The sequence below is a fragment of the Lissotriton helveticus genome, chromosome 6 (genome assembly GCF_964261635.1).
Source record: "Lissotriton helveticus chromosome 6, aLisHel1.1, whole genome shotgun sequence".
Taxonomy (NCBI): domain Eukaryota; kingdom Metazoa; phylum Chordata; class Amphibia; order Caudata; family Salamandridae; genus Lissotriton; species Lissotriton helveticus.
In genome coordinates, this window is record NC_136067.1 from 2,022,242,960 (window position 1) to 2,022,261,183 (window position 18,224).

The following is an 18,224-nucleotide window of genomic DNA, read 5'->3' on the forward strand; positions in this document are numbered from 1 at the left end:
ATGGGAACATATGTATTCTTGAAGTCAGTTAGGCTTTAGGATATGAACTAGTAGAGAATCTTAGGCAGCATGTCTATTAGGCCTCTAACTTCACAAACAGGCTCTAAGCTGTGCAATAAAGATGCAGGGTGTGCTGTTGAAATGAAAAAGGAATGGTATGTCTTGCTTATATATATGTGGTCTGTTTTTTTGCCAGTAGAGACAGTGAGATAGTGTAGCTGAGACACACATATTGCATGCAGAGACAGACATGGTAGATTACATGTAACATCCTTGTCATGTGCCTAAGATCACACTGTGAGTCAAGCTTGATTTTAAATGAATCTGGGTGAATAATGTGCTTAGGTGATGTGTTTAAAATTATGAGAATATATGTATTCTTGAAGTCAGTTAGGCTTTAGGATATGTACTAGTAGTGAATCTAAGGCAGCATGTCTGTTAGGCCTCTAAGTTCACAAATAGGTTCTAAGCTGTGCAATAAAGATGCAGGGTGTGCTGTTGAAATAAAAAATGTATGTTATGTTTTGCTTATATATATGTGGTCTGTTTTTTGCTAGTAGAGACAGTGAGATAGTATGAGCTGAGACACACATATTGCATGCAGAGACAGCATGATAGACTACATGTAACATCCTGGTCATGTGCTTAAGATCACACTGTGAGTCAAGCTTGATTTTAAATTAATCTGGAAGAATAATTTGCTTAGTTAATGTGTTTAAAAATATGGGAATACATGTATTCTTGAAGTCAGTTAGGCTTTAGGATATGTACTAGTAGTGAATCTTAGGCAGCATGTCTGTTAGGCCTCTAAGTTCACAAATAGGCTCTAAGCTGTGCAATAAAGATGCAGGGTGTGCTGTTGAAATGAAAAAGGAATGTTATGTCTTGCTTATATATATGTGGCCTGTGTTTTTGCCAGTAGAGACAGTGAGATGTTTGAGCTGAGACACACATATTGCATGCAGAGACAGACATGGTAGATTACATGTAACATCCTGGTCATGTGCCTAAGATCACACTGTGAGTCAAGCTTGATTTTAAATGAATCTGGGTGAATAATGTGCTTATTTGATGTGTTTAAAAATATGGGAATAAATGTATTCTTGAAGTCAGTTAGGCTTTAAGATATGTACTAGTAGAGAATCTTAGGCAGCATGTCTGTTAGGCCTCTTACTTCACAAATAGGCTCTAAGCTGTGCAATAAAGATGCAGGGTGTGCTGTTGAAATAAAAAAGGAATATTATGTCTTGCTTATATATATATGGTCTGTTTTTTGACAGTAGAGACAGTGAGATAGTATGAGCTGAGACACACATATTGCATGCAGAGACAGTCATGATAGATTACATGTAACATCCTGGTCATGTGCCTAAGATCACACTGTGAATCAAGCTTGATTCTAAATGAATCTGGGTGAATAATGTGCTTAGTTGATGTGTTTAAAAATATGGGAATACATGTATTCTTGAAGTCAGTTAGGCTTTAGTATATGTACTAGTAGACAATCTTAGGCAGCATGTCTGTTAGGCCTCTTACTTCATAAATAGGCTCTAAGCTTTGCAATAAAGATGCAGGGTGTGCTGTTGAAATGAAAAAGGAATGGTATGTCTTGCTTATATATATGTGGTCTGTTTTTGCCAGTAGAGACAGTGAGATAGTATGAGCTGAGACACACATATTGCATGCAGAGACAGACATGTTAGATTACATGTAACATCCTGGTCATGTGCCCAAGATCACACTGTGAGTCAAGCTTGATTTTAAATGAATCTGGGTGAATAATGTGCTTAGTTGATGTGTTTAAAAATATGGGAATACATGTATTCTTGTAGTCAGTTAGGCTTTAGGATATGTACTAGTAGTGAATCTTAGGCAGCATGTCTGTTAGGCCTCTTACTTCACAAATAGGCTCTAAGCTGTGCAATAAAGATGCAGGGTGTGCTGTTGAAATGAAAAGGAATGGTATGTCTTGCTTATATATATGTGGTCTGTTTTTTGCCAGTAGAGACAGTGAGATAGTGTAGCTGAGACACACATATTGCATGCAGAGACAGACATGGTAGATTACATGTAACATCCTGGTCATGTGCCTAAGATCACACTGTGAGTCAAGCTTGATTTTAAATGAATCTGGGTGAATAATGTGCTTAGGTGATGTGTTTAAAAATATGAGAATATATGTATTCTTGAAGTCAGTTAGGCTTTAGGATATGTACTAGTAGTGAATCTAAGGCAGCATGTCTGTTAGGCCTCTAAGTTCACAAATAGGTTCTAAGCTGTGCAATAAAGATGCAGGGTGTGCTGTTGAAATAAAAAATGTATGTTATGTCTTGCTTATATATATGTGGTCTGTTTTTTGCTAGTAGAGACAGTGAGATAGTATGAGCTGAGACACACATATTGCATGAAGAGACAGACATGGTAGATTACATGCAACAACCTGGTAATGTGCTTAAGATCACACTGTGAGTCAAGCTTGAATTTAAATAAATGTGGGTGAAGAATGTGCTTAGTTGATGTGTTTAAAAATATGGGAATACATGTATTCTTGAAGTCAGTTAGGCTTTAGGATATTCACTAGTAGAGAATATTAGGCAGCATGTCTGTTAGGCCTCTAAGTTCACAAATAGGCTCCAAGTTGTGCAATAAAGATGCAGGGTGTGTTGATGAAATGAAAAAGGAATGTTATGTCTTGCTTATATATATGTGGTCTGTTTTTTGCCAGTAGAGACAGTGAGATAGTTTGAGCTGAGACACACATATTGCATGCAGAGACAGACATGGTAGATTACATGTAACATCCTGGTCATGTGCCCAAGATCACACAGTGAGTCAAGCTTGATTTTAAATGAATCTGGGTGAATAATGTGCTTAGTTGATGTGTTTAAAAATATGGGAATACATGTATTCTTGTAGTCAGTTAGGCTTTAGGATATGTACTAGTAGTGAATCTTAGGCAGCATGTCTGTTAGGCCTCTTACTTCACAAATAGGCTCTAAGCTGTGCAATAAAGATGCAGGGTGTGCTATTGAAATGAAAAGGAATGGTATGTCTTGCTTATATATATGTGGTCTGTTTTTTGCCAGTAGAGACAGTGAGATAGTGTAGCTGAGACACACATATTGCATGCAGAGACAGACATGGTAGATTACACGTAACATCCTGGTCATGTGCCTAAGATCACACTGTGAGTCAAGCTTGATTTTAAATGAATCTGGGTGAATAATGTGCTTAGGTGATGTGTTTAAAAATATGAGAATATATGTATTCTTGAAGTCAGTTAGGCTTTAGGATATGTACTAGTAGTGAATCTAAGGCAGCATGTCTGTTAGGCCTCTAAGTTCACAAATAGGTTCTAAGCTGTGCAATAAAGATGCAGGGTGTGCTGTTGAAATAAAAAATGTATGTTATGTCTTGCTTATATATATGTGGTCTGTTTTTTGCTAGTAGAGACAGTGAGATAGTATGAGCTGAGACACACATATTGCATGCAGAGACAGACATGATAGATTACATGTAACATCCTGGTCATGTGCTTAAGATCACACTGTGAGTCAAGCATGATTTTAAATTAATCTGGAAGAATAATGTGCTTAGTTGATGTGTTTAAAAATATGGGAATACATGTATTCTTGAAGTCAGTTAGGCTTTAGGATATGTACTAGTAGTGAATCTTAGGCAGCATGTCTGTTAGGCCTCTAAGTTCACAAATAGGCTCTAAGCTGTGCAATAAAGATGCAGGGTGTGCTGTTGAAATGAAAAAGGAATGTTATGTCTTGCTTATATATATGTGGCCTGTGTTTTTGCCAGTAGAGACAGTGAGATGTTTGAGCTGAGACACACATATTGCATGCAGAGACAGACATGGTAGATTACATGTAACATCCTGGTCATGTGCCTAAGATCACACTGTGAGTCAAGCTTGATTTTAAATGAATCTGGGTGAATAATGTGCTTATTTGATGTGTTTAAAAATATGGGAATAAATGTATTCTTGAAGTCAGTTAGGCTTTAAGATATGTACTAGTAGAGAATCTTAGGCAGCATGTCTGTTAGGCCTCTTACTTCACAAATAGGCTCTAAGCTGTGCAATAAAGATGCAGGGTGTGCTGTTGAAATAAAAAAGGAATATTATGTCTTGCTTATATATATATGGTCTGTTTTTTGGCAGTATAGACAGTGAGATAGTATGAGCTGAGACACACATATTGCATGCAGAGACAGTCATGGTAGATTACATGTAACATCCTGGTCATGTGCCTAAGATCACACTGTGAATCAAGCTTGATTCTAAATGAATCTGGGTGAATAATGTGCTTAGTTGATGTGTTTAAAAATATGGGAATACATGTATTCTTGAAGTCAGTTAGGCTTTAGTATATGTACTAGTAGACAATCTTAGGCAGCATGTCTGTTAGGCCTCTTACTTCATAAATAGGCTCTAAGCTTTGCAATAAAGATGCAGGGTGTGCTGTTGAAATGAAAAAGGAATGGTATGTCTTGCTTATATATATGTGGTCTGTTTTTGCCAGTAGAGACAGTGAGATAGTATGAGCTGAGACACACATATTGCATGCAGAGACAGACATGTTAGATTACATGTAACATCCTGGTCATGTGCCCAAGATCACACTGTGAGTCAAGCTTGATTTTAAATGAATCTGGGTGAATAATGTGCTTAGTTGATGTGTTTAAAAATATGGGAATACATGTATTCTTGTAGTCAGTTAGGCTTTAGGATATGTACTAGTAGTGAATCTTAGGCAGCATGTCTGTTAGGCCTCTTACTTCACAAATAGGCTCTAAGCTGTGCAATAAAGATGCAGGGTGTGCTGTTGAAATGAAAAGGAATGGTATGTCTTGCTTATATATATGTGGTCTGTTTTTTGCCAGTAGAGACAGTGAGATAGTGTAGCTGAGACACACATATTGCATGCAGAGACAGACATGGTAGATTACATGTAACATCCTGGTCATGTGCCTAAGATCACACTGTGAGTCAAGCTTGATTTTAAATGAATCTGGGTGAATAATGTGCTTAGGTGATGTGTTTAAAAATATGAGAATATATGTATTCTTGAAGTCAGTTAGGCTTTAGGATATGTACTAGTAGTGAATCTAAGGCAGCATGTCTGTTAGGCCTCTAAGTTCACAAATAGGTTCTAAGCTGTGCAATAAAGATGCAGGGTGTGCTGTTGAAATAAAAAATGTATGTTATGTCTTGCTTATATATATGTGGTCTGTTTTTTGCTAGTAGAGACAGTGAGATAGTATGAGCTGAGACACACATATTGCATGAAGAGACAGACATGGTAGATTACATGCAACAACCTGGTAATGTGCTTAAGATCACACTGTGAGTCAAGCTTGAATTTAAATAAATGTGGGTGAAGAATGTGCTTAGTTGATGTGTTTAAAAATATGGGAATACATGTATTCTTGAAGTCAGTTAGGCTTTAGGATATTCACTAGTAGAGAATATTAGGCAGCATGTCTGTTAGGCCTCTAAGTTCACAAATAGGCTCCAAGTTGTGCAATAAAGATGCAGGGTGTGTTGATGAAATGAAAAAGGAATGTTATGTCTTGCTTATATATATGTGGTCTGTTTTTGCCAGTAGAGACAGTGAGATAGTTTGAGCTGAGACACACATATTGCATGCAGAGACAGACATGGTAGATTACATGTAACATCCTGGTCATGTGCCCAAGATCACACAGTGAGTCAAGCTTGATTTTAAATGAATCTGGGTGAATAATGTGCTTAGTTGATGTGTTTAAAAATATGGGAATACATGTATTCTTGTAGTCAGTTAGGCTTTAGGATATGTACTAGTAGTGAATCTTAGGCAGCATGTCTGTTAGGCCTCTTACTTCACAAATAGGCTCTAAGCTGTGCAATAAAGATGCAGGGTGTGCTATTGAAATGAAAAGGAATGGTATGTCTTGCTTATATATATGTGGTCTGTTTTTTGCCAGTAGAGACAGTGAGATAGTGTAGCTGAGACACACATATTGCATGCAGAGACAGACATGGTAGATTACACGTAACATCCTGGTCATGTGCCTAAGATCACACTGTGAGTCAAGCTTGATTTTAAATGAATCTGGGTGAATAATGTGCTTAGGTGATGTGTTTAAAAATATGAGAATATATGTATTCTTGAAGTCAGTTAGGCTTTAGGATATGTACTAGTAGTGAATCTAAGGCAGCATGTCTGTTAGGCCTCTAAGTTCACAAATAGGTTCTAAGCTGTGCAATAAAGATGCAGGGTGTGCTGTTGAAATAAAAAATGTATGTTATGTCTTGCTTATATATATGTGGTCTGTTTTTTGCTAGTAGAGACAGTGAGATAGTATGAGCTGAGACACACATATTGCATGCAGAGACAGACATGATAGATTACATGTAACATCCTGGTCATGTGCTTAAGATCACACTGTGAGTCAAGCATGATTTTAAATTAATCTGGAAGAATAATGTGCTTAGTTGATGTGTTTAAAAATATGGGAATACATGTATTCTTGAAGTCAGTTAGGCTTTAGGATATGTACTAGTAGTGAATCTTAGGCAGCATGTATGTTAGGCCTCTAAGTTCACAAATAGGCTCTAAGCTGTGCAATAAAGATGCAGGGTGTGCTGTTGAAATGAAAAAGGAATGTTATGTCTTGCTTATATATATGTGGTCTGTTTTTTGCCAGTAGAGACAGTGAGATAGTATGAGCTGAGACACACATATTGCATGCAGAGACAGACATGGTAGATTACATGTAACATCCTGGTCATGTGCCTAAGATCACACTGTGAGTCAAGCTTGATTTTAAATAAATCTGAATGAATAATGTGCTTAGTTGATGTGTTTAAAAATATGGGAACATATGTATTCTTGAAGTCAGTTAGGCTTTAGGATATGAACTAGTAGAGAATCTTAGGCAGCATGTCTATTAGGCCTCTAACTTCACAAACAGGCTCTAAGCTGTGCAATAAAGATGCAGGGTGTGCTCCTGAAATGAAAAAGGAATATTATGTCTTGCTTATATATATGTGGTCTGTTTTTTGCCATTAGAGACAGTGAGATAGTATGAGCTGAGGCACACATATTGCATGCAGAGACAGACATTGTAGATTACATGTAACATCCTGATTATGTGCCTAAGATCACACTGTGAGTCAAGCTTGATTTTAAATGAATCTGGGTGAATAATGTGCTTATTTGATGTGTTTAAAAATATGGGAATACATGTATTCTTGAAGTCAGTTAGGCTTTAGGATATGTACTAGTAGTGAATGTAAGGCAGCATGTCTGTTAGGCCTCTAAGTTCACAAATAGGCTCTAAGCTGCGCAATAACGATGTAGGGTATGCTGTTGAAATGAAAAATGAATGTTATGTCTTGCTTATATATATGTGGTCTGTTTTTTGCCAGTAGAGACAGTGAGATAGTATGAGCTGAAACACACATATTGCATGCAGAGACAGACATGGTAGATTACATGTAACATCCTGGTCATGTGCCTAAGATCACACTGTGAGTCAAGCTTGATTTTAAATGAATCTGGGTGAATAATGTGCTTAGTTGATGTGTTTAAAAATATGAAAATATATGTATTCTTGAAGTCAGTTAGGCTTTAGGATATGTACTAGTAGTGAATCTTAGGCAGCATGTCTGTTAGGCCTCTTACTTCACAAATAGGCTCTAAGCTGTGCAATAAAGATGCAGGGTGTGCTGTTGAAATGAAAAAGGAATGGTATGTCTTGCTTATATATATGTGGTCTGCTTTTTTACCAGTAGAGACAGTGAGATAGTATGAGCTGAGACACACATATTGCATGCAGAGACAGACATGGTAGATTACATGTAACATCCTGGCCATGTGCCTAAGATCACACTCTGAGTCAAGCTTGATTTTAAATGAATCTGGAAGAATATTGTGCTTAGTTGATGTGTTTAAAAATATGGGAATACATGTATTATTGAAGTCAGTTAGGCTTTAGGATATGTACAAGTAGTTAATCCTAGGCAGCATGTCTGTTAGGCCTCTAAGTTCACAAATAGGCTCTAAGCTGTGCAATAAAGATGCAGGGTATGCTGTTGAAATGAAAAATTAATGTTATGTCTTGCTTATATATATGTGGTCTGTTTTTTGCTAGTAGAGACAGTGAGATAGTATGTGCTGAGACACACATATTGCATGCAGAGACAGTCATGGTAGATTACATGTAACATCCTGGTCATGTGCTTAAGATCACACTGTGAGTCAAGCTTGATTTTAAATGAATCTGGGTGAATAATGTGCTTAGTTGATGTGTTTAAAAATATGGGAATACATGTATTCTTGAAGTCAGTTAGGCTTTAGAATATGTACTAGTAGTGAATCTTAGGCAGCATGTCTGTTAGGCCTCTTACTTCACAAATAGGCTCTAAGCTGTGCAATAAAGATGCAGGATGTGCTGTTGAAATGAAAAAGGAATGTTATGTCTTGCTTATATATATGTGGTCTGTTTTTTGCTAGTAGAGACAGTGAGATAGTATGGGCTGAGACACACATATTGCATGCAGAGACAGACTTGGTAGATTACATGTAACATCCTGACCATGTGCCTGAGATCACACTGTGAGTCAAGCTTGATTTTAAATGAACCTGGAAGAATAATGTGCTTAGTTGATGTGTTTAAAAATATGGGAATACATGTATTATTTAAGTCAGTTAGGCTTTAGGATATGTACTAGTAGTGAATCCTAGGCAGCATGTCTGTTAGGCCTCTAAGTTCACAAATAGGCTCTAAGCTGTGCAATAAAGATGCAGGGTATGCTGTTGAAATGAAAAATTAATGTTATGTCTTGCTTATATATATGTGGTCTGTTTTTTGCTAGTAGAGACAGTGAAATAGTATGAGCAGAGATACACATATTGCATGCAGAGACAGTCATGGTAGATTACATGTAACATCCTGGTCATGTGCTTAAGATCACACTGTGAGTCAAGCTTGATTTTAAATGAATCTGGGTGAATAATGTGCTTAGTTGATGTGTTTAAAAATATGGGAATACATGTATTCTTGAAGTCAGTTAGTCTTTAGAATATGTACTAGTAGTGAATCTTAGGCAGCATGTCTGTTAGGCCTCTTACTTCACAAATAGGCTCTAAGCTGTGCAATAAAGATACAGGGTGTGCTGTTGAAATGAAAAAGGAATGGTATGTCTTGCTTATATATATGTGGTCTGTTTTTTGCTAGTAGAGACAGTGAGATAGTATGGGCTGAGACACACATATTGCATGCAGAGACAGACTTGGTAGATTACATGTAACATCCTGGCCATGTGCCTGAGAACACACTGTGAGTCAAGCTTGATTGTAAATGAACCTGGAAGAATAATGTGCTTAGTTGATGTGTTTAAAAATATGGGAATACATGTATTATTGAAGTCAGTTAGGCTTTAGGATATGCACTAGTAGTGAATCCTAGGCAGCATGTATGTTAGGCCTCTAAGTTCACAAATAGGCTCTAAGCTGTGCAATAAAGATGCAGGGTATGCTGTTGAAATGAAGAATTAATGTTATGTCTTGCTTATATATATGTGGTCTGCTTTTTTACCAGTAGAGACAGTGAGATAGTATAAGCTGAGACACACATATTGCATGCAGAGACATACATGGTAGATTACATGTAACATCCTAGTCATGTGCCTAAGATCACACTGTGAGTCAAGCTTGATTTTAAATGAATCTGGGTGAATAATGTGCGTAGTTGATGTGTTTAAAAATATGAGAATACATGTATTCTTGAAGTCAGTTATGCTTTAGGATATGCACTAGTAGTGAATCTTAGGCAGCATGTCTGTTAGGCCTCTTACTTCACAAATAGGCTCTAAGCTGTGCAATAACGATACAGGGTGTGCTGTTGAAATGAAAAAGGAATGTTATGTCTTGCTTATATATATGGTCTGTTTTTTGGCAGTAGAGAAAGTGAGATAGTATGAGCTGAGACACACATATTGCATGCAGAGACAGACATGGTAGATTACATGTAACATCATGGTCATGTGCTTAAGATCACACTGTGAGTCAAGCTTGATTTTAAATTAATCTGGGTGAATAATGTGCTTAGTTGATGTGTTTAAAAATATGGGAATACATGTATTCTTGAAGTCAGTTAGGCTTTAATCTATGTACTAGTAGAGAATCTTAGGCAGCATGTCTGTTAGGCCTCTTACTTCACAAATAGGCTCTAAGCTGTGCAATAAAGATGCAGGGTGTGCTGTTGAAATGAAAAAGGAATGTTATGTCTTGCTTATATATATATATGTGGTCTGTTTTTTGCCAGTAGAGACAGTGAGATAGTTTGATCTGAGACACACATATTGCATGCAGAGACAGACATGGTAGATTACATGTAACATCCTGGTCATGTGCTTAAGATCACACTGTGAGTCAAGCTTGATTTTAAATTAATCTGGGTGAATAATGTGCTTAGTTGATGTGTTTAAAAATATGGGAATACATGTATTCTTGAAGTCAGTTAGGCTTTAGGATATGTACTAGTAGTGAATCTTAGGCAGCATGTATGTTAGGCCTCTAAGTTCACAAATAGGCTCTAAGCTGTGCAATAAAGATGCAGGGTGTGCTGTTGAAATGAAAAATTAATGTTATGTCTTGCTTATATATATGTGGTCTGTTTTTTGCTAGTAGAGACAGTGAGATAGTATGAGCTGAGACACACATACTGCATGCAGAGACAGACATGGTAGATTACATGTAACATCCTGGCCATGTGCCTGAGATCACACTGTGAGTCAAGCTTGATTGTAAATGAACCTGGAAGAATAATGTGCTTAGTTGATGTGTTTAAAAATATGGGAATACATGTATTATTGAAGTCAGTTAGGCTTTAGGATATGTACTAGTAGTGAATCCTAGGCAGCATGTATGTTAGGCCTCTTACTTCACAAATAGGCTCTAAGCTGTGCAATAAAGATGCAGGGTGTGCTGTTGAAATGAAGAATTAATGTTATGTCTTGCTTATATATATGTGGTCTGTTTTTTGCCAGTAGAGACAGTGAGATAGTTTGAGCTGAGACGAACATATTGCATGCAGAGACAGACATGGTAGATTACATGTAACATCCTGGTTAGGTGCCTAAGATCACACTGTGAGTCAAGCTTGATTTTAAATGAATCTGGGTGAATAATGTGCTTAGTAGATGTATTTAAAAATATGGGAATACATGTATTATTGGAGTCAGTTAGGCTTTAGGATATGTACAAGTAGCGAATCTTAGGCAGCATGTCTGTTAGGCCTCTTACTTCCAAATAGGCTCTAAGCTGTGCAATAAAGATGCAGGGTGTGCTGTTGAAATGAAAAAGGAATGGTATGTCTTGCTTATATATATGTGGTCAGCTTTTTTACCAGTAGAGACAGTGAGATAGTATAAGCTGAGACACACATATTGCATGCAGAGACATACATGGTAGATTACATGTAACATCCTAGTCATGTGCCTAAGATCACACTGTGAGTCAAGCTTGATTTTAAATGAATCTGGGTGAATAATGTGCGTAGTTGATGTGTTTAAAAATATGAGAATACATGTATTCTTGAAGTCAGTTAGGCTTTAGGATATGTACTAGTAGTGAATCTTAGGCAGCATGTCTGTTAGGCCTCTAAGTTCACAAATAGGCTCTAAGCTTTGCAATAAAGATGCAGGATGCTTTTGAAATGAAAAGGGAATGTTATGTCTTGCTTATCTATATGTGGTGTGTTTTTGCCAGTAAAGACAGTGAGATAGTATGAGCTGAGACACACATATTGCATGCAGAGACAGACATGGTAGATTACATGTAACATCCTGGTCATGTGCTTAAGATCACACTGTGAGTCAAGCTTGATTTTCAATGAATCTGGGTGAATATTGTGCTTAGTTGATGTGTTTATAAATATGGGAATACATGTATTATTGGAGTCAGTTAGGCTTTAGGATATGTACTAGTAGTGAATCTTAGGCAGCATGTATGTTAGGCCTCTAAGTTCACAAATAGGCTCTAAGCTGTGCAATAAAGATGCAGGGTATGCTGTTGAAAAAAAAAAATTTGTGTTATGTCTTGCTTATATATATGTGGTCTGTTTTTTGCTGGTAGAGACAGTGAGATAGTATGAGCTGAGACACACATATTGCATGCAGAGACAGACATGGTAGATTACATGTAACATCCTGGTCATGTGCTTAAGATCACACTGTGAGTCAAGATTGATTTTAAATGAATCTGGAAGAATAATGTGCTTAGTTGATGTGTTTAAAAAATATGGGAATACATGTATTCTTGAAGTCAGTTAGGCTTTAGGATATGTACTAGTAGTGAATCTTAGGCAGCATGTATGTTAGGCCTCTAAGTTCACAAATAGGCTCTAAGCTGTGCAATAAAGATGCAGGGTGTGCTGTTGAAATGAAAAAGGAATGTTATGTCTTGCTTATATATATGTGGTCTGTTTTTTGCCAGTAGAGACAGTGAGATAGTATGAGCTGAGACACACATATTGCATGCAGAGACAGACATGGTAGATTACATGTAACATCCAGGTCATGTGCCTAAGATCACACTGTGAGTCAAGCTTGATTTTAAATGAATCTGGGTGAATAATGTGCTTAGTTGATGTGTTTAAAAATATGGGAATACATGTATTCTTGAAGTCAGTTAGGCTTTAGGATATGTACTAGTAGAGAATCTTAGGCAGCATGTCTGGTAGGCCTCTTAGTTCACAAATAGGCTCTAAGCTGTGCAATAAAGATGCAAGGTGTGCTGTTGAAATGAAAAAGGAATGTTATGTCTTGCTTATATATATATGTGGTCTGTTTTTTGCCAGTAGAGACAGTGAGATAGTTTGATCTGAGACACACATATTGCATGCAGAGACAGACATGGTAGATTACACGTAACATCCTGGTCATGTGCCTAAGATCACACTGTGATTCAAGCTTGATTTTAAATGAATCTGGGTGAATAATGTGCTTAGTTGATGTATTTAAAAATATGGGAATACATGTATTCTTGAAGTCAGTTAGGATTTAGGATATGTACAAGTAGTGAATATTAGGCAGCATGTCTGTTAGGCCTCTTACTTCACAAATAGGCTCTAAGCTGTGCAATAAAGATGCAGGGTGTGCTGTTGAAATGAAAAAGGAATGGTATGTCTTGCTTATATATATGTGGTCTGTTTTTGCCAGTAGAGACAGTGAGATAGTATGGGCTGAGACACACATATTACATGCAGAGACAGACATGGTAGATTACATGTAACATCCTAGTCATGTGCCTAAGATCACACTGTGAGTCAAGCTTGATTTTAAATGAATCTGGAAGAATAATGTGCTTAGTTGATGTGTTTAAAAATATGGGAATACGTGTACTATTGAAGTCAGTTAGGCTTTAGGATATGTACTAGTAGTGAATCTTAGGCAGCATGTCTGTTAGGCCTCTTACTTCACAAATAGGCTGTAAGCTGTGCAATAAAGATGCAGGGTGTGCTGTTGAAATGAAAAAGGAATATTATGATTTGCTTATATATATATATGGTCTGTTTTATGGCAGTAGAGAAAGTGAGATAGTATGAGCTGAGGCACACATATTGCATGCAGAGACAGACATGATAGATTACATGTAACATCCTGGTCATGTGCCTAAGATCACACTGTGAGTCAAGCTTGATTTTAAATGAATCTGGAAGAATAATGTGCGTAGATGATGTGTTTAAAAATATGAGAATACATGTATTCTTGAAGTCAGTTAGGCTTTAGGATATGTACTAGTAGTGAATATTAGGCAGCATGTCTATTAGGCCTCTTACTTCACAAATAGGCTCTAAGCTGTGCAATAACGTTGCAGGGTATGCTGTTGAAATGAAAAATTAATGTTATGTCTTGCTTATATATATGTGGTCTGTTTTTTGCTAGTAGAGACAGTAAGATAGTATGGGCTGAGACACACATATTGCATGCAGAGACAGACATGGTAGATTACATGTAACATCCTGGTCATGTGCTTAAGATCACACTGTGAGTCAAGCTTGATTTTAAATGAATCTGGGTGAATAATGTGCTTAGTTGATGTGTTTAAAAATATGGGAATACATGTATTCTTGAAGTCAGTTAGGCTTTAGGATATGTACTAGTAGAGAATCTTAGGCAGCATGTCTGGTAGGCCTCTTAGTTCACAAATAGGCTCTAAGCTGTGCAATAAAGATGCAAGGTGTGCTGTTGAAATGAAAAAGGAATGTTATGTCTTGCTTATATATATATGTGGTCTGTTTTTTGCCAGTAGAGACAGTGAGATAGTTTGATCTGAGACACACATATTGCATGCAGAGACAGACATGGTAGATTACACGTAACATCCTGGTCATGTGCCTAAGATCACACTGTGATTCAAGCTTGATTTTAAATGAATCTGGGTGAATAATGTGCTTAGTTGATGTATTTAAAAATATGGGAATACATGTATTCTTGAAGTCAGTTAGGATTTAGGATATGTACAAGTAGTGAATATTAGGCAGCATGTCTGTTAGGCCTCTTACTTCACAAATAGGCTCTAAGCTGTGCAATAAAGATGCAGGGTGTGCTGTTGAAATGAAAAAGGAATGGTATGTCTTGCTTATATATATGTGGTCTGTTTTTGCCAGTAGAGACAGTGAGATAGTATGGGCTGAGACACACATATTGCATGCAGAGACAGACATGGTAGATTACACGTAACATCCTGGTCATGTGCCTAAGATCACACTGTGATTCAAGCTTGATTTTAAATGAATCTGGGTGAATAATGTGCTTAGTTGATGTATTTAAAAATATGGGAATACATGTATTCTTGAAGTCAGTTAGGATTTAGGATATGTACAAGTAGTGAATATTAGGCAGCATGTCTGTTAGGCCTCTTACTTCACAAATAGGCTCTAAGCTGTGCAATAAAGATGCAGGGTGTGCTGTTGAAATGAAAAAGGAATGGTATGTCTTGCTTATATATATGTGGTCTGTTTTTGCCAGTAGAGACAGTGAGATAGTATGGGCTGAGACACACATATTACATGCAGAGACAGACATGGTAGATTACATGTAACATCCTAGTCATGTGCCTAAGATCACACTGTGAGTCAAGCTTGATTTTAAATGAATCTGGAAGAATAATGTGCTTAGTTGATGTGTTTAAAAATATGGGAATACGTGTACTATTGAAGTCAGTTAGGCTTTAGGATATGTACTAGTAGTGAATCTTAGGCAGCATGTCTGTTAGGCCTCTTACTTCACAAATAGGCTGTAAGCTGTGCAATAAAGATGCAGGGTGTGCTGTTGAAATGAAAAAGGAATATTATGATTTGCTTATATATATATATGGTCTGTTTTATGGCAGTAGAGAAAGTGAGATAGTATGAGCTGAGGCACACATATTGCATGCAGAGACAGACATGATAGATTACATGTAACATCCTGGTCATGTGCCTAAGATCACACTGTGAGTCAAGCTTGATTTTAAATGAATCTGGAAGAATAATGTGCGTAGATGATGTGTTTAAAAATATGAGAATACATGTATTCTTGAAGTCAGTTAGGCTTTAGGATATGTACTAGTAGTGAATATTAGGCAGCATGTCTATTAGGCCTCTTACTTCACAAATAGGCTCTAAGCTGTGCAATAACGTTGCAGGGTATGCTGTTGAAATGAAAAATTAATGTTATGTCTTGCTTATATATATGTGGTCTGTTTTTTGCTAGTAGAGACAGTAAGATAGTATGGGCTGAGACACACATATTGCATGCAGAGACAGACATGGTAGATTACATGTAACATCCTGGTCATGTGCTTAAGATCACACTGTGAGTCAAGCTTGATTTTAAATGAATCTGGGTGAATAATGTGCTTAGTTGATGTGTTTAAAAATATGGGAATACATGTATTCTTGAAGTCAGTTAGGCTTTAGGATATGTACTAGTAGAGAATCTTAGGCAGCATGTCTGGTAGGCCTCTTAGTTCACAAATAGGCTCTAAGCTGTGCAATAAAGATGCAAGGTGTGCTGTTGAAATGAAAAAGGAATGTTATGTCTTGCTTATATATATATGTGGTCTGTTTTTTGCCAGTAGAGACAGTGAGATAGTTTGATCTGAGACACACATATTGCATGCAGAGACAGACATGGTAGATTACATGTAACATCCTGGTCATGTGCCTAAGATCACACTGTGATTCAAGCTTGATTTTAAATGAATCTGGGTGAATAATGTGCTTAGTTGATGTATTTAAAAATATGGGAATACATGTATTCTTGAAGTCAGTTAGGATTTATGATATGTACAAGTAGTGAATATTAGGCAGCATGTCTGTTAGGCCTCTTACTTCACAAATAGGCTCTAAGCTGTGCAATAAAGATGCAGGGTGTGCTGTTGAAATGAAAAAGGAATGGTATGTCTTGCTTATATATATGTGGTCTGTTTTTGCCAGTAGAGACAGTGAGATAGTATGGGCTGAGACACACATATTACATGCAGAGACAGACATGGTAGATTACATGTAACATCCTAGTCATGTGCCTAAGATCACACTGTGAGTCAAGCTTGATTTTAAATGAATCTGGAAGAATAATGTGCTTAGTTGATGTGTTTAAAAATATGGGAATACGTGTACTATTGAAGTCAGTTAGGCTTTAGGATATGTACTAGTAGTGAATCTTAGGCAGCATGTCTGTTAGGCCTCTTACTTCACAAATAGGCTGTAAGCTGTGCAATAAAGATGCAGGGTGTGCTGTTGAAATGAAAAAGGAATATTATGATTTGCTTATATATATATATGGTCTGTTTTATGGCAGTAGAGAAAGTGAGATAGTATGAGCTGAGGCACAAATATTGCATGGAGAGACAGACATGATAGATTACATGTAACATCCTGGTCATGTGCCTAAGATCACACTGTGAGTCAAGCTTGATTTTAAATGAATCTGGAAGAATAATGTGCGTAGATGATGTGTTTAAAAATATGAGAATACATGTATTCTTGAAGTCAGTTAGGCTTTAGGATATGTACTAGTAGTGAATCTTAGGCAGCATGTCTGTTAGGCCTCTAAGTTCACAAATAGGCTCTAAGCTGTGCAATAAAGATGCAGGGTATGCTGTTGAAATGAACAATTTATGTTATGTCTTGCTTATATATATGTGGTCTGTTTTTTGCTAGTAGAGACAGTGACATAGTTTGAGCTGAGACACACATATTGCGTGCAGAGACAGACATGGTAGATTACATGTAACATCCTGGTCATGTGCCTAAATTCACACTGTGAATCAAGCTTGATTTTAAATGAATCTGGGTGAATAATGTGCTTATTTGATGTGTTTAAAAATATGGGAATACATGTATTCTTGAAGTCAGTTATTCTTTAGGATATGTACTAGTAGTGAATCTAAGGCAGCATGTCTGTTAGGCCTCAAAGTTCACAAATAGGCTCTAAGCTGTGCAATAAAGATGTAGGGTATGCTGTTGAAATGAAAAATGAATGTTATGTCTTGCTTATATATATGTGGTCTGTTTTTTGCCAGTAGAGACAGTGAGATAGTATGAGCTGAGACACACATATTGCATGCAGAGACAGACATGGTAGATTACATTTAACATCCTGGCCATGTGCCTAAGATCACACTGTGAGTCAAGCTTGATTTTAAATGAATCTGGAAGAATAATGTGCTTAGTTGATGTGTTTAAAAATATGGGAATACATGTATTATTGAAGTCAGTTAGGCTTTATGATATGTATTAGTAGTGAATCCTAGGCAGCATGTCTGTTAGGCCTCTAAGTTCACAAATAGGCTCTAAGCTGTGCAATAAAGATGCAGGGTATGCTGTTGAAATAAAAAATTAAGGTTATGTCTTGCTTATATATATGTGGTCTGTTTTTTGCTGGTAGAGACAGTGAGATAGTATGGGCTGAGACACGCATATTGCATGCAGAGACAGACATGGTAGATTACATGTAACATCCTGGTCATGTGCTTAAGATCACACTGTGAGTCAAGCTTGATTTTAAATGAATCTGGGTGAATAATGTGCTTAGTTGATGTGTTTAAAAATATGGGAATACATGTATTCTTGAAGTCAGTTAGGCTTTAGGATATGTACTAGTAGAGAATCTTAGGCAGCATGTCTGTTAGGCCTCATACTTCACACATAGGCTCTAAGCTGTGCAATAAAGATGC